The sequence below is a fragment of the Puntigrus tetrazona genome, chromosome 9, assembly GCF_018831695.1.
Source record: "Puntigrus tetrazona isolate hp1 chromosome 9, ASM1883169v1, whole genome shotgun sequence".
In the NCBI taxonomy this organism is placed as follows: Eukaryota; Metazoa; Chordata; class Actinopteri; order Cypriniformes; family Cyprinidae; genus Puntigrus; species Puntigrus tetrazona.
The window spans coordinates 10,312,126-10,330,695 of record NC_056707.1 but is presented as its reverse complement, the minus strand read 5'-3'; the positions used below and the strand labels follow the sequence as shown (position 1 = coordinate 10,330,695).

Sequence of the window (18,570 nt, the reverse complement as noted above, 5' to 3'; positions counted from 1 at the left end):
TTGGAAAGGTTGAGCAGTGACTCAGTAAATGAGGAAGAGACCGGTTTTTCTTTTTCAACATTGGTCGGAAAAGTCTGTACACGACAGGATGCGTGCAGTATTTGTCCAATCAATGTTACTGACCTCATAAATATGCAAATAGGAACGATAAACGCGAAGAGTGAAATTTCGTAACCTGACTAATGACTAACCCAGGGCAGTGAATGAGCAGTGGGAAACAAACAAGATAACCCAGCAGGGATTCGGTTAACCCAGGAATAAAAATGACCCTGGGTTTACGATTTGAAGTGTGAAAAGCCCAAGAGAGGTCTAATGTGTACCAGCCGGTGTCGGCACAGATTCTCCTGCGCACTCTCTCTCGCACACTCTCTTGCAGACTGTGATCAGAAGCCACTGCAGTGTGTGTGTGTGTGTGTGTGTGTGTGTGTGTGTGTGTGTGTGTGTGTGTGTGTGTGTGTGAGAGAGAGAGTGTGTGTGTGTGTGTGTGTATGTGTGTGTGCGTGTGTTCTGTCCGTACCATCGCAGGAGGGTGCAATACTCCCGCAAACACCGCCTTTAAACAAGCCATCTCAAACGCTGCCGCACATCACGTCGCGTTTTCTAAATTTATTTGGAGTCAAACTAAACCAAAACGAGATAACATATAACAGCGGTTTGCCAACAGACCACACAACTGGAATAAAATGTTAAACCCTTCGTTTTGTCAGTAAAAAATCCCACCACGATTAAGACCTTGTCTTGTTTTTGCGTTTATGCAAAGTCTCACTGAGATCTTAACTGAATTCTACCTCAAATGCTGCCTTTTAGGTGTGGGTCATTTCTGAAGAACAAACGTCCGTGTTATATTATACCATACATTGAAAAACAAACAAAAAAATAATAATTATATAGATATTTGTGTACTTGTAGAACCATTAAGTCGTGTCTATATCGTGCCATTATTATTTTTTTGTCAGCGAAGCATATGTTCGCCCTCATATCGTATGTTTTACTTATCGGTTTGTTGAAAAATATCATAAATATCAATGAATAGTCTTATTGGAGTCGCATTAGCTTACTGTAATACAGTAGACTAACGAGAAACATCCTGCCCAGACACCTTGATTTTGAAAAACAAAGACAACAATTTACTTTTATATCATTACAGCTATAGGGATTATATATTTATGTTTTCGCATTAATAAAAAGGGGGGGTATGTAGTCGTGAAATAGTCATGAAAATAGTGTCACAATGCAATCAGATCCTACTGATACAAAATATTTTGGCTCATTGTCTTCTTTCACGAAACATAATTGCCTATTTATTTAAATTGAGGTGAAATTTGATCCGGACATGTTGTTGACAGGCAGATCTAACTCTGCATTTCTGCCTTGATGAAACTGAGTTGTCGGTATTTAAGCATCAAACTCCACATTTACACGATTTTGTTATTTTGTAAAGGTTGGAGCACACAGGCATCTACACGAGCCGAAGCAAATCAACTCGCCGCCCCCGCATCACCATGAAACCTCTCCAAAAACACACACTTCAAACTTCGCATGGGTAACTAAAACAGAGCGCGAGCTTACCGTCAGCCCACGTCCAAAAATTGATCCGCGGTCAGTCAATAAGACACTTGGAAAAGGAATGAACGCGCATCACGATGAATGAGGAATCTGACCAAATCATCCATCCGAACAGAAAAAAAATCACCAGCTGATAGTTTATTCCAATACAGACGCTGCCTTAAGGAGGATTCGGAGGATTTCCAGGGGTCTCTATGACTTTAGGACATCATAATGCATTAAGAACTTGCTGAAGAAGGACCCATGGCTCGACCGTGCGCCCTCGTCCAGCGGACAGTCGGTCGCTCCTGCGCATTCCGTGGCGCGCCGTGCGCTCGTCGGTCAGAGGGATGATTTGAGATGTCTCAGGTATCCGGCAGCTAGAGCTCCTGTGGGGGTTTCCTCTTCAAGACGGGCTGTGTGCGCTCGCTGCTGTGGGAGAACTCTCCATGGTCCTAAAGTCCGCACCGAATCCGAGCCCGCGTGCGCGCGCGCGCAACGACTGTGGTGGGCTGCATGTATTTAGGAACATCTTCAGTTAAAGGAATAGCTCACCCCCCCAAAAATAAACATTGTGTCATCATTTACTCACCCTCACGTCTCTCCAGACTTTCTTTTGCAAAAAGCAGAATGGTTATTGCCGTTTCTTCCTCGCACAATTATAGCACGTGACTATATGTGACCAGTGTGGATTTCAAGCGCCAAAAAACAACTGAAGTCAAAACACAGCTTTGTGCAAAAGGCTAAAAATCGTACACATTTTAAATGTCATTAAAGCAATATTTGATCCAAAAAGAAAATGTGTTTAATCTACTGAGTCTGACCCTCGGTCCATCCAAGTCATAACTTGACATCATGACTCCAGTTCATCTATTATCATCTCGTTGGAGTGAATTTCAATTGCATTTATTCCACCATGTACTAGTGTTGCTGTATTACCCTTATGAACAGGTTTGAAATCGTAGCAGAATAGAAAAAGCCACATGGCCGCAAGCAACTAAGAATGCTGTCCTTGCCATGTGATCAGGGGGCCCCGCTTGGGTCCTTTATTGTATACCTTACTCATCTGGCCTAAGGAAAAGGGGTCCACTAATAAAAACGTTGCCCGAAGCCCTGTGAATTTCAGTGACAGCTATGAGAAGCTCTTTTGGGAACAACAATAAAAAGTTTATTTTTACAGTTTTATGTGACATAGACATGTGTTTTATCGATGGTAGGAAACGCTAAAAATGAAGACACTGGGTTTATGTGGACAAAAAAAACCACTAAATAAAACAAACCATTCCAAATAAAAAGCAATTGAAGCGGGCTACTAAATAGCCACAACAAACTGAATCTTTTTGAACATTTTTTAATAAAGATAATGTGTAGAAGTATATGGTACAGATATCAGTGAAGGAAAAGCAGTACGTAAATGTCATTGAAAATGTTGACATCTTTTTTTGTTTCTCTCTGATTATTGCCAATAATCAGACTATCGGTGTACATATAAACATAGCTGCTGGTCATATCTGAATGCACATGAATGTAAATGAGATTTGACAGCTACTGCAGAAGGAAAGCTGTTCGGTGAATAACAAATTCAATTTCAGTCTGCTCCGCACAGTTATTGCATGACTTTAGAAGACTTGATATAGCCAGAAGTCATGCACTACACTTATAGTACTTATTTGGTGCTTATTTAGAGAAGCCTGTTCCAGATAAATCGATGAACAGATGATAAAATGATACATACACACAGAACACGGACACGGACATACACACATATACTTTTTTTCATTATTTTACAAATTATCAATGACAATATGGCACATGCAATCAAAAAAAAGAGAGAAAAAGTAGAAAAAAAAATCAGACAATAACAATAAATCATTATGTTTTTACAACTGGCTTAAATCCCATCATGAAAAGTAAGCGTGTAAATTCAATGCATGTTAAATAGCAACCAGGACATTATAGAAAAATTATTTTATGTTCCAAGAAGAATCAAAGTCAGGTTCGGAAGAACAGGAAGATGATCGAATGATAACACAATCATTTTTAGGTGAACTACTTCTTATAACTTATAGAGAGCGTGTGTATGTGTGTGCATTTTATACATGAGTTCTGAAAAGAGACAGCCTTGAGACCCAGGTGTGTGCACTGGTGTGTATGTATGTGCATGTGTGTGTGTGTGAGTGGGAGAGAGAGAGGGAGAGAGAGAGTCTTTTCCAAAACACTTTGCTGTCCTGTCCAGGGTGAGTCTCTCGCTCTGTGAGTTGCATAACAATGAGGAGGTTCACAGCAGAAGAAAAGCCCACTCAGAACACAAACACACACAAACACACACTCTTTCTCTGGTTTTGCCTGTTTCTTTACCTCTCTCTCCCTCTCTCATCCATAAAACCACACACATTTCTCTCTGTATATTCCTCCTGCCCAAGGGAGAGTGTTCTCTCCTGCAGTTACTGTCCACGTGTTTTTATAACTTCCAGTATCTGCTGCCCACTCTGCTGATGTCATACAGCTCAATCTCTTGTAAGGCCGATTCTGAACTGCACATCTACAGTAATCTCTCTCCACACACTGCACTCGAAAACCTGGATCCGGAGACTGGAAACTTACACTGTTTCGCTTTGAGGCTAGTCGACCTTGAAAAACCCAACAGCCAAAATAATGTTATAAATAATGGATTTGCTGAAAGTGGCACTTTTAAATCGTTATAAGTGCATTAATCAAACTGGATGAAATCTCTGCAGAACCCCTACAAATGAGCTCATTTTATGAATGCTGCAATAAACCAATCAACAAAGTAAACGTACTTTGAATAGTCTGAGATATCGCAACATTTCTGGAGTCATTCTTTCAGTTTGGAATTTTAAATTACGACAGCGGCATTTGATGTTTTATGGTTTTAATGTTAATTTCTATTTAAATACTTTAATGTAATACTATAATGTTAATATAACGTTAACATACCAACCTGTTGAAGTACTGATATCTGTTTTGCACCTTTGTAATCCACTGATAAGTCACACGGTGAACCAGAGCCCACCAAAAGCAGCTTTTAAATATTGACATAAATAGAATTGAACAACATCAGTAAATATACAACCCTAAAGTAGAAAACTAAGAAGAAACATAGTTATTTCAACAAAATAAAAAACCTAAAATTTATAATTCTAGGAATGTCCATTTATGGTTATTCACCTCAAATTATTCATTCTTTTTCAATTCCAAAAACGATATATTACCATAAAATGACATTTAATGTCCATGTACAGGTTTTCATTATATATTATAGAAGAACTTAAGTAGATTAGAACTTCAATTTTTACTACAGCATTTTTATAGTATTTTACCGTTAAAGTTACAGTGATTCTTTACAGTGTTGTTAAAAAATCCAATACAGTCGCCTGAAAAATATTTTAAACCCGATTTTTAGATACTGTATAGCAATACTTTAATCCACAAACTGATGATGATAGATGTTTTTTCTGTTTTTTGAAGGATTTTGCAATTACTGTTAACCAGCAGTCTCAAAATCATTTTAGTGGATGCTTACAACCTCCCTGTGATTAAATGTCTCTATGAATGATGTAAGAAACAGACACTGTAGCATACATTAGAATAAACAACAAAAAGGTATTTTTCCATGGCCTTGCAGTTAGTCCACTGATCTGTTTATCTGTCTGTCTCTTTGTGTTTCCATCTGTCTGTCATAGTGTCTAGGTCTAATATAATTTTAACGGAAATTAGAACGGAAAGGAAAATGTCACAAGAGGTTTTAGCAGCTATTTTAAGCCTTCCCCCAACAGAGAGAATTCATTTTTCATACAGTAGGTGATTTTTTCAAGACTCTTTAAAGGTCCTTTGTCATTTCATCAGGTTTGTAGTTGAATAAATGCAGGAAGTAAGGAGGCAAGGGCAGGCGCAATACAGAACATATGCAACACAGAATATCTTCAATGTCAAAGATATACACAGAAACAAAAAAATTACATTAAAACCTAAAGAAAAACCTGAAAAAACAGGAAAAGTTAACATAAAGTTAACCTAAATCAAGTGAAAAAATAGCAAGATTTTTGTGCTACTAGTACCACCAACTGGATTAGCAAAAGTAATGATTGTTTTCATACAGGTTTCCAAATAATCATTTGTCATTAGTCAGCAACCAGATAATCCTGCCTGCAAACTTGTGTCATTTAGGGAAATGATAGGAATTGATTATGTTTGTTTCAGTATAATAAGGTGGGATAAAAGTAATTTTAAAAATGAATACAAAACATTTTTAACAGTTACTGTAAGTAAAACCTGGAACTGCATAGAAGCTGATTTTATGACTGCTGAGTGAAATATGAAGACCTAAGAAAACGCAATCACACGGCTTTATAATGTACGACAATAAAGCTGTCACGTCTTTGGACTCTTTTGTTGTTGTTTTTGTCGTGTGCCATGTGTTCCGTGTGACCTACTTTAGTTAATTGTCTTTATTGTCTTCACCTGTGTCTAGTTCATTTAGTGATTTCCTTGTGTATTTAAGTCCTGTGTGTTTGTATTCAGTTTGTCCGATCGTCGAGGTTAATACGTGTGGTTTTTGTTCTGCCTGTCTGTCTGCATATTATTGTTTTGTCCGTTTGAAGAGGGTTAAAACTGTTTAAGTTTATTTATTTTCGTCGAGTGCTCCTTCACACTAAACCCCACTCTGACAAAAGCATGGCAAAAACAAAAGACAAATTAGTTCAAATGACTTTTAAGTTTATAGGTGCACAACTAAATGTTGCTCAACCTGTATTATTTTAGTATAATTAATATACTTGAAAAAATAATTTAAATTCTATTATATTTTTATATTTTCTGTTATATTTTTTAGTTTTAAGAATTTTGTCGGCAGTTTTTGTTTTATGTCTACATACAGTATTTATTAATTCTAATACAATACTTTTAGTTTATTCATTAATTTTGTTTATGTTTTATGCGATTCTAGTATCTTAATTTTAAAAAATAAGAATGTAGCAGCCCAAATATGTAAATGAAATAATTAAAATGCTTTTTATATTTTATTTTATTTCAGTAATAATGTTTAGGTGAAAGTTTTTTTTATGGTTTTAGTTTTCATTTTTGTTAATGATACTAAACCTAAAACTCACAACAGAGGAAGAATTGGATAGAAATGCTATACCTATATCCAAAAAAATAATATATAAGGCATAAAGTAGCAGCCTGCATTCTAAGGGGAAAAAATATACAAAAGCCGGGGTGGTATCCTTTCAAAAGACCCCAAAGGGGAGCATTAGCACCATAAATGAACATATTAGTGTTTAAATGGTATATGTTAGTATCTTTTGAAAGGATACAACACCAGTGACAGATTTGCATGTTCTGATTTGATAATGTTTGACTGGTGCCAATCATTTTAATGCAATTGTGCTCAAGTTTGTCCATGGGGATAAGATACAGTGAACACGGTAATGAAATTTGACATTTAAATGTGATTTCGACCCTGATGCTCAACACATAAGTTACACCCAAGGAGGTCTAAATACCTGGAGAGCACGTTAGCATTTCCATTCATCTCAATAGCAGATGCTCAGCTGGTGTATTCAGCCTCTGAAATACACAACCTGCAACCTGCCATCTTTGCTCTCAGGCACTCAGTTCCTAAGAAACATATTTTGAGCTGCTACAATTACGTGACATTTTTACTCAAACCTGGATTAAAATAACCACATTTATTTCTGAGATAAATAGACTGCGCTTGCTAAATTAAAGGAGTAGTTCTCGCAAAAAAATGAAAATTTGCAAAAATGTACTTACCCTCAGGCCATCCAAGTATGAGTTTATTTCTTCATCAGAATAGATTTGCAGAAATTACATCACTTGCTCACCAATGGATCCTCTGCAGTGAATGGGTGCCGGCAGAATAAGTCAAACAGCTGATGAAAACATCACAATAATCTACAAGTAATCTATACACCTCCAGTCACTCTATCAATTAACATCTTTGGAAGCAAAAAGCTGTAAACTTGCAATGAACAAATTCATCTAGACATTATTACCTTGAAACTGTTGCAGAGGATCCATTGGTGAGCAAGTAACATAACGCTAAACTTCTTAAAAACAATTTGTTCTGATGAAGGAACAAACTCATCTACATATGGGATGGCCTGAGGGTGAGTTTAGGATAATTTTCATTTTTGGGTGAACTATTTAACATAGCAAGTTGCATACTGCAGTTTGAGACATTTTTCAATGCGCACTGCATACAGTTTCAGACAAAATAGTAGTCAGACTACATTACATACTGTCAAATATGCAGTAAGCAGCAGCCTATTTTAGTATTCGATTTTAAAGAGCTATTCTCCTTCCCTGCCCTGTTTACCTGCAACAGTGTGTTTGTGTTTGCAGTGATCAAAGTCACTTTGATGTGTGTTACGTGTTCGCACGTGGCTCCCGAAGTAGAATACATGTCATCGTTTGAGTCCATCCCTTCACTGCTGTAATCTGCATTGATTGGCTGAGTCTCAGCGCATCCTACTTTGCATTTCCTTTATTTGTAGTGAAGGAGACTGTTCTCCTCAAGCCTGTTTTGAACAGCAAGCTTAATACGCAGAGGTTCATATATTTATATTGGGTTTTCCTTTTGCACATATGCATCATTTTATTCCTCACGTGCGGCTCGCAGTTGAACGGTTTCTTGGGCATATTGTGACTATATTATGTTTTTGCTGACGTGACCCCCGCGGGCTTAAAAAAGAAAAAAAAACAGTTCCTAGGCATCTGCAATATTAAAATGTCAGAAAAATGATAAGTCTTAATTAAGAGATAATAATGTATTAATAATTCATATATTATAGTATCCCTCCTATACACATGCGCGCGCGCACACACACACACACACACATCTGAACCCCCGCCGAGAATTAAACACAGAAGAGGAGTAACAAAGGTAATTATCTTATTCTGGTTATGTGGGTTAATAAGCCTTTTTTTTCTAAAGGCCACGAGATTAATGTGAGTCTATATAAAACCCCTCAGCCCTTGCCAAACTTGAGTTGAGTGTCCGTTAGATTCCAGAACTTTCAGTGTGCCAGGGATAGAATGGTACAGTGTTAATGTAATTATGTGTGTGTCAAAAAAGAGCCTTTTACAGTTCACTTAGTATGGTTAACTACTAAAAAAAGCACAAATTTATCATTAATTATGAAATACATTTAACCGATTATACCTCATATTCTCAAAGCATAAAAAACACAATTAATCTATCTTTAGGGCTGTCAATTTAATGTTAATTTAGCATAAATAAAATTTAAATGTATATTAGTCATTGAGTGTAAAAAGATGAAACATTATAAAACAAAAAAAAAAAAACTTGAAAAGAATTATCATGTACTCTTAAATTCCTTAATGAAATTAGACTACCATCCGAGCAATTAAAAGCTATACGCTATAATATTAGCATGTTTTTTGCGAGTCTCACCCAACTATGGCAAAGGAACAGAGAAGCCGCATACATTTTTCTGTTCAAAAAACAGCTGGAGCAGAACAGAATGGTACTGAATAAAATGGTCTTGAAACAGCTTTTTAAAAACTCAACTTGACACTGCAACTTAAAAACATGGCATTAGATGCTGAGAACCATAATACTACACAATGTACGTATACACAGTCAAAAATGTACATAATTCTTTTTGCGTGAATAATTTGTGTCTCTAAATCTACCTCAGACTGACAACTTGATTGCAGTATGGACTGCTGTGAAGTAATGTGAAAATAAAACTATATATTGACTTCCTAAGGCACTTGTTAAAGTCCATTTATTGATTTACTCCTCTGCCACAACAATGCACTTGAATCATCTTCTTCTTGGGACTGTTCTTAACAATTATTGATATAATGTGATTATTTTAATTAACGTGGCTCAAGAATTGGAATACATAAAATTCAATTGACAAGCCTATATTTCCATTATCCCAGTGGCTATTCACTTTAATCGTATAAAAAAGATCAGCATCAACATTCTGCCAAACATCTGCTTTTGGGGCCCATAGAAGAATGACAAGCTAAATTATGGTAAATTATGATAATTAGGGAGAACTACTCCTTTAACAACAAGTTCTGTCTTAACAGTACAGGCAAGAATTTAGCCGGTTTTAATGCATGTAGGCTTCTTTGCATTCATTCTCAAATTCAAAATTCAAACATGTTTAAACATTGGCAGTCTGTATTTTTGATAGTGAATCAATGCAGGAAAAATAAAACCTAAGACATTTATAGATTTGTTCTAGGTTATTTCTGCATTTCTGCTGCCTTTACGACTTCCCTGAACATCGCAGATGGTGTTTGGACAGCCGTATGTATGTATAACCACTACTGCGTAGAAAAATGCATGTCGGGTGTCTTAATATTGGCCGCTTAAAGCTGTGCATTTAGAAATGAAGCCGCAAGCTGTGAGATGAGTTTCAGAACGCGCACTCGGCCTATCGACATCACGGGTAGTTTATTGATTTGAGTCACATTAGTGGACAAAGCATTCGAAGTTTCGACATTTTGGCTTGATGAGTAAATTGACTGTTCCTTTGCTCTTTCTGCAAGTACGCACACACACATACACACTGATCAGCTGGTGCAGACTCGCTTGGCTACACTCACAGTCTGTTTTTCTTCCAGATGAGTCTTTACCATCGATGCCCAGTGTGTGCGCGCTTGTGTGTGCCGCTTTTGGCATGTCCTTTAGTTTAACAGCACTCCTGTGCACAAACCACAGGCTTGGCTCAGTTAGATCACGGCAGTGGTAGATGACAAGGTTTAACCTCAGTAACTGTATCTGGTTAACAGCAGGGTGACATCAAATGAACAAGCCGTCCTTTCACACCGACACACACTCGCTGACCCAGAACGGAGAGCAGGCACAGGGCGAGGTAAAAGCCTGGGAAAAAGCCAAGAAAACAGCAGAAGCACAAATCGAATGTGCAGAATATCACATTAATCCATGCTAGAACACTCTGACAGTGGCATTTTGCATGAAGCATGGGTTACCTAACTCGGGATGTAAGCAGCGAAAGGCCTCCAGGTTTGAGATGAAATATGGACCGGTGCATCGCAGGGATCTAATTTCGATTGTCACATCCTCAAGGTACTAATGAATGCCGACTCTGTCGTTGCTCTCTTACGAGCGCTGTCATAGCAATCCATAAAAGCGATACATTATGCGTTTCAGTCGGGGGAAGATAAGTGTAACACTCGACTGTTGCATCCTCAGAATCGGCATAAAAAGCCAATATGGAAAGGTGAGCTATTTTAAAATCTGCATTACAAGAAATCTCTCAGGAAAAGAGTGGAATCAATCACTCAGCAATCCATAATACTACCTGCCCTGATGACACACGGCATTTAAACCTACACAAGTACTGCTAAAAAGAAATATACAGAGGGAAACCAAACACAAGTGGCCACAAGGAATGTGGACAGTCGCTGCTAATTAACTAAACAGCTAAGCAGCAATTCCAGCGAGGGTGAGGATGATTCTCAAAGCTACGGCATACAGCGACATCTGAAGAGGAGATTGGCAGGAAGCCTTATGTAAAGAATTCCTTTGGATATTATTATGAGAAAACTGTATATTTAAAGTATGACCCAAACCCTCTCAAAAAATATAAAAAGAAATAAGTTATTAAATAAGCTAAATTTAAAAATCTCTTTAATAAAAATTATATATATAATCAAAAATTTAATTTACACCAGTTACACATAAGCTGTGTTTTCATTGTGACCGTTAAGATCGATTGAAATCCTGATGCAATAATATCTAAACACAGCTAAAACCATTTGTAGAATATTTATTAATGACAAAGCAGGAGATTATATATATATATATATATATATATATATATATATATATATATATATATATATATATATAAAATGAGTGGGGGTGGGGATGCTTGTAGTCCTGAGGGAGTATATTTGTAAGTGGGGCTAGTTGATTATATTAGCATCTATCTACACTACACTTGAGCTCAGCTCTAATGTAGAACATATGGAACATTTATAATAAGCACTTCACACAGAAAGAGAGGAAAAAAGGAGGAGGAGAGACAAACCACTGAGACTCCTAATGGGGTCCTGCTTTCCACCACTTAATAAAAATAGGCAGACGCACATTAGATTTTATAATTTCATTTTTTATATTCTCATACAGTCCAAACCTACATGCGGTGAAATCAGATTATTGCAAATTTTCCTGTCAAATATAATGATATCATAACTTTCATAAATGAAACCCCACTGTTAAAAGTGGTAATTTCAAGTTCCTCAAAAAAGGCTTTCTAGGGACCTGAAAAACAAATTAGCATGTGCTATAATTCCATAATAAATTTTTTTAGGCTTCCAGTTTCATCTAAGAATAATTTTGTACTAGCCCTACCCTAAATTACTTAATAATAAAAAAATGTAATGATTTAGAATAATTATTTAATAATCATATTAATCACAAGTAATCCTATTAATTAAACATTTTGTCTTTATTAAAACTAGCTAACCTAATGTTTTGATATTACTGCTTTTATCAGTTAAATACCGCTAGATAGCTTTTTTTTTGGCTGTGAGGTTTAGACAATGCTATCCAATGAATTCCTCTATGTGTTCTGTAAAGGGAACTCATAAAGTTTTTCAGGGACTACCGGTGGAATCCTCAGCGTCTGATAATATACAGGCTATAATAAACACACCGGAGGCATGGGCCCATCCGCGTCGGAAAACAGGTACCGGAGATAGATGACCCCTCTGATCCATGCCCTTGGTTACGGCTCCATAACTCCTTCCCCGAGCCCAGATTTGGCTCATAACTGGCATCCAGACTTATTCAGAAAGTTCATTGGCCACATTTCATTCAGAAACATTAAAACTGTCACTCTGTCAATGAAGCAAAGGAGGAAGGTTGCCATAGTTACTCTTTTGTCAAAGTATGCCACTCGTGCTGCTATCAGAGACGGAAGTGTATTGTTATTTAACGCAAATAAATCACTAAAAACACACACAAATACATGTAAACAGATAAACCCGCGCCTATCGATTTATGGGGCAGCCTGTCTCTATGTTTTTTTTTTTTTTTTTTTTTTTAGAGAACTCAAGGTTCATGGCTGCCTGTATCATTCCTCAAACAGACTTTTTGCAGTACAAATAAGGCCATTGTTAGCCTTCCTGGATTTCAAAGCGTACAAATAGCTTTCTAGCGGGAGCACTTCTCTCGTGTATAGTCAATATATGCAGCAAGATGGATGTTAAAATTGCCCGTGCCATTTCACTCTATGGGTGGCTGCATTTGTGTCTGGGCCATTGTAAAGGCCCGAGACCTTGAACGGCAGCCTGGATAAGAGGAGGTGAACAGGTGAAAAATGTGGCTGTCCGCACACACTCAATCCTGCCTACACTCTCGGCACTGCGGAGTATAAATACGTTCCGAAAGCAATCAACCTTCACTTTAAACAACCATAACAACAGTATGACTAATAGCAGTGCTAATGATAAGACGAAAAAGAAAGAGAGGGCAAGTAAAGGATTTTTTGTGTGCTTTTCTCTATCTTTATCTATCTCTCCAGTCCTGGCTCAGTGATTTGCCACCATATGGCCTGGCTCATGTACTCGAATATGTGAATGCTAAAACAATGAATTCAACAGCTGCTCCAAAGAAAAACAGATCCTGAAGAGGAAAACAACAGGAAGATAACTCCACAAACACCGCAGATCTCAGACTTAAATCTAGCAAATAAAGCCTATGTTCTAAACAAAATACTTGTGTACTTATTAATGAGAACTGTGTGCATTATGCTGGCATTTAATATGTGACATTGTTGTCACATGTCTTTGCTAATAATTTGACAAAAATAACTACATTCCAACTTTAAAAAGAAAAGTTGTTTGAACATAAAAGTTTGTTGAAGTGTTCGATACATCCATCCTATAATGATAAAAAATCCACCCCGTTTTTTTTAAATCCCCTTTCTCGAATCAGGCTCTTCTGAGACTCCCGTCAGAATGATGTAGTTCTGCACAGGCCCCTCCCATGGTAGTTAAATGACAAGGCCGTCTTACCTTAGACCTATCCTGAGTAAGCTGTCCTCAGTCTGCTATGGTGTGGACTCTGGTGCAGGGGAAGACTAGACTGTCTCCGATTAAAGGAATTAATAATTTACCCGAAAGAGAAAATTCTGTCATTATTTACTGACCCTCGAGGAGTTTCTTTGTTCTATCAAACACAAAGGAAGTTGTGACCAGGCTGACTTGGGTCACCACTGACTTCCATAGTAGGAAAAAAATACTGTGGCAGTCAATGGTGACCCAAAACAGCCTGGCTACGAACATTTTTCAAAATATCTTACTTTGTGTTTGGCAGAACAAAGAAATTCATGCAGGTTTGGAACTACTGGTGACAGAATTTTTACTTTTTGGGTGAACTATTCCTTTAAGTGACTGAAGCATTTAGCTATTGGATGTAATAATGAACATCGTTATCGACATCTGAGCTGCTGAAGATGCAGAGGTTTAATGTTACTTTCATTTTGAAGGGAAAGCGTTGATCGCTGATCTACCTAAATGCATGTATGTCCGTGCGGATAAGTCATGATCCAGCTTTATCTACAGAAGAAATGTCACGTCTCCGGACTTTGTTATTGTTTTTGTCGTGTGCCATGTGTTCCGTATACACACTTTAGTTAATTGTCTTTATTGTCTTCAGCTGTGTGTGGTTAATTTAGTAATTTACCCGGTGTATTTAAGTCCTGTGATTTCAGTTCTGTTTGTCCGATCTCATCTTTATGTGCGTGTGGTTTTGTCCTGTTTACCTGCCTCCCTGTAATTATATCGTTTATTTTCATCTCTGAGTAGATTAAAGCTTTTAGTTACCTTTATGCTCGTTGTGTGCTCTCCTGCTAACTACACCCGTGACAAGAAATGAGTATATCAGTTTTTATGTAATCTTTGTAAATGGCCTTTCCTAATAATGTGCTAGCCAGTTTCACTACAACAACTAATAATATGCTTGTACATCTTAGAATATTTATTGATTATTTTAGTGAATGACGTGAAGTTGCCCATGCTGAGATCTACACACATCTATGGTCCGCTCGTCACTCCATGGAAACGAGGAGCAGGGTCAGCAGAGCACGTTAGCATTTGAAGCAATATGAACCAGAATGAACTGATTTTGACAGGTTAAAGAAGGTGTTTTTTATGTTTGTTGCAGAGTTATCCTTAAGACCCTAAAGAATCATATCAACTTGTGTAAAATGGGGATTTGATGATTATTCAGCCTTTCTCCCCGAGAACTGCAGTTCATCTTGGTTTGTTTTATTGCTCCGGCATTCATTGCCTGTTTGGACATTTTTCCCTACTCCTATTATTCTGTTTGGAATGAAAAGTGTCAAAAAAATCATGGTTGATTTGTCACAATGGAGAAGGAAGGCCGAGCACGCTGCAACATGTGGTGCAGTATTTTGGCATGTGAGTATTCCATGCATACAGAAAATGTGCCTAGTGTGCAGTACACATAAACAACAAGCTGCTCACTGAAAAAAACCCTGCCTGTGGCAACATTTCTGCTAAACTTAAAAGCATGTACCAATACACAATTTCCTGCAGTCTCCAGCTGAAATGTCCACTGGTGGCAGCAAAATAAAAATGTATATTCATGTTCACACATATTACAAATGTGAGAGCAGATTAATGAAGACATGATTTGTAAAATAACACATTTGCATCACATAACCAAACTTGCTTATTAGCTCAACTGTACCAGTCCAGTGAAACACAATAAAAAAAACCTTGTACCTGCAAGTCAAAATAGCATGCTTACTTTAGCAAATGTGTGTGTGTGTTTTGCCTAATATTTACTGTTAACACTGTCAGTTAAGTTTAGGGAAAAGTTAAGTGCAGGTGGTACATCATTTTCAAATGCATTAGAGCATTAGAGAGCCACTTAATGCATATTTCAGTTACAAACTGGTGCAAGCCATACAACAACAAAAATGATAAAACAATGTCAGATTTACATTCATCTGTTTTGAAAAACACACTTGTAGCACCCCTCAGCAGACATTTCACTCTAAACGTGTCGTTCAAATGTAATATCATTTTGCAGAAATGTAAATGAAACACTCTTCCAATTAGTCTGGGTGAGAAAAAAAAAAAACTGAACGAAGGGGATTTAATAATCAAATCTGTGCTACAAACGACATGTGTTATGAATAAAAACATTCATGATATTTGCCTTACATATGCACACATGATATACACCCGGTGTTTGCTATTAGGTAACTCAAAGGGACGGAATAATTGCACATCTATTTCTTTCGAAATGAGTTTCAATATGAAACAGGTAATGTGTTGCAGGCTCTAAGCACTGGCCCAGCTGCTCGTTGTTGTCATGGTGATCTTAATCACCACACAAACACCTACAGAAGGACAGAAACTATAACAATCACCCAACCAGTGCCTCATAAAGAGTGTGATTATGGAGATCTAGAATCATAAGATACAATCTTCTGCAGACAAGCCTCTCTGTTATTCCTTTCATTTCTTGCTCTCTGATTTTCAAATGCCAGATTAAAGACCGAAAATATGTGCGTCGATTCACTCCGATAAGGGAAAGCTTGTGTTATTGCAACCGACAAACAAGATGACATATGCAAAGTAATGCATATCATATTGATATTTAACACAATACGTGGAAAATCCATATAATGTGGGTGTGTGTGCGTGCGTGTGTGGTAATTAACTACGGAATGATCTCCGGTGCTTAGCGTTTCCAACTCTCTCTTGTGTAGAGGCTGCTAATTAAAAAATAATTAAGAGGTGGGGGGAAAAAAATCAAACATTGTTTGCGATCAAGCGCCGCATGCCGGGGGTGGGCATAATTACGGTACGCCGTCGAGAGGGTCATGTCATCACCACGGCTACCTCTCAACATCGATTAAACACATGCCTTATCAGTGACACAACCCGAGCAATCCACTTCACAATCAAAGAAAGACAAGGGACGGACACGCAGTGGAAGGGCCGTCTCAGCGGACCACCAATTACGCGCAATTACTCTGAGAGAGCGTGAAAGAGAGAGCCGAGCGCGGGAGGGGTGGTTACATTAACTCCTGTACACTCGCTCCAACGTACAGTCGCCGTAGTTACCGGTCTATTCTGGGATGTGAGCCCATCTGACTGCACATTTATCTCGACTCTCATCTGTGAGCCATACAGGCTTGTGTAGGTGGGCTCAGAGAAGTTCGCAAGCTTGGACGAGAAACAGAACTGACGAAAAGTTTGCACAGGAGCTAAACAGGAAGTAGCGGTAAGGTTACACGCGCTGCGTTCGAGCACAGATCCCCGGTGGTCAGAGAGGCATCGTAAACGCATCATGTATTGTGTAATATTCTTTTATCCCCAAATTACATCAGGCTAGCTCTATTCCAGAAGTCTCGGAGAGCGAGTGAATAAAACGCCGTAAGAGTGAGGGAGGACACCAAGATTAATGACACGCATCTGCATTTAAATTATGTCTGATTCCTCATTAACTCTCCAAGTTCACGTCGCCTCCCTCCACCCCCTCAAACGTACCCTTTGGAGGAGTGGTGTGGTTTTACAGAGAATACATCAGCCCCAATGATAACATGACCCCCTGATATGGGCACAGAGCAAATGACAGCTAATTAGGAGGAAGTTCACCCTGAACACACACACACACACACACACACACACACACACACTCGGCTAGCAGGTGTCTGACTGCTAGAAGCCATCTGATGGGAGTCTCGTTAGGATGTAGAAGGGATTTCAGCCCAGAGAACAGGACAGTTGTCCCACAGCATATCACGGCAAACTGTATAACGCCGTGCATTGGAATGTTAGGACACGTTCAGCTTAAATTAGAGCTTGTAATTAGATTTTAAAAAACGATTAATCTCTTGATTTTCATCCTGAGAAATAAAAATTAAGCATTAATATAAAATTTGGTTAATTTAGTTCAGAATCACTTTGTTAATCACATATTTAACTGGGCTGAATAATACATTGTGCAAAAACAAACAAATAAATATTGCCTAAAAATACTAATTCTCTCACTTTCTCCATAGACCCTCTAGCACCCTCTTTAAACTTCCTGCAGGTTTTTAGGCTGCAGTGTGAAAACTCCCAGCTTGGGGTATTTAGTGATGCTCTTTTTGTGTTAGGCTTGTCTTTTAAAAACAACATGAAATTATTATTTTTTTTCAATGTTTTTAATCAAAATGTCATAACTGGATCTTTTGATGACTTTCAGCATATTGCTTTATCAATAAAACATTTTGCTTGGATCCGCTTCACAATATGGAAGAAAAGGTCTGTCACTATTTCTATTTCAAAACAACTGTAATGAAACTGACATGCTTCTTCTAAAGGTCCTTTGGGGAAATAAAAAAGACCCAAAATGAAAAATGTTGACAAAAAGCATATAGCTATAAATTAGCGGGACTAGCGTTACCATAAAAATTGAAGGATTGCACCATTACTAACAAAACATAAGACAGAAGCCCCTGCAAAAACTGTATTGACAGCATACACCATCATAAGGGAAATGCGTGCAGACCACTGTCGTCACAGGACCCTTTTTACCAATTAAAATTGATGCGTTCCTCTAAATTACTAAATAAAACCAAAACCTTATTAATTAAATCTAGATTTTTTTTTTTAAATCAATTCAGTTCAAGTATGTTTATATAGCACTTTTTAGGATACAAATGATTAGAAAGCAGCTTTACAGCAAAATAAAACTGTGTGTGTGTGTGTAACAAACGCAAAATTTGGTAATTCTATATTGTTACTCAGCTATTAGCAGGAAGTACACCCAGAATAGTTAAATCAGCTGTTAAAAATGTCAGATTCACAATTTTAGCACACTTTTTGATGTTTGCAGCAATTTCTCATATCAGAATCAACAACCCACAGTAACCGTTACGTAATTTGGTTAGCTGGGAAGATACTTTAGAAAACAAAGCTTTTAATTATTTTCAGCAATGGAGC

The 18,570-nt window shown here is 37.7% G+C and overlaps 1 protein-coding gene across 3 annotated transcripts in view; it reads right to left on the bottom strand.

The window, feature by feature from the left end:
• Nucleotides 1-1,965, bottom strand: part of il1rapl1a (interleukin 1 receptor accessory protein-like 1a) — a 66,500-nt gene extending 64,535 nt beyond the window's left edge. For 2 of the 3 annotated variants that reach the window (XR_006251850.1, XM_043249611.1), the window contains exon 1: nt 1,570-1,965. The gene's annotated coding sequence lies outside the window, so the exon portion shown is untranslated. The remainder of the gene's footprint in view (nt 1-1,569) is intronic. The other variant, XM_043249612.1, reaches the window with a different exon arrangement.
• Nucleotides 1,966-18,570: the final 16,605 nt, after the last annotated feature.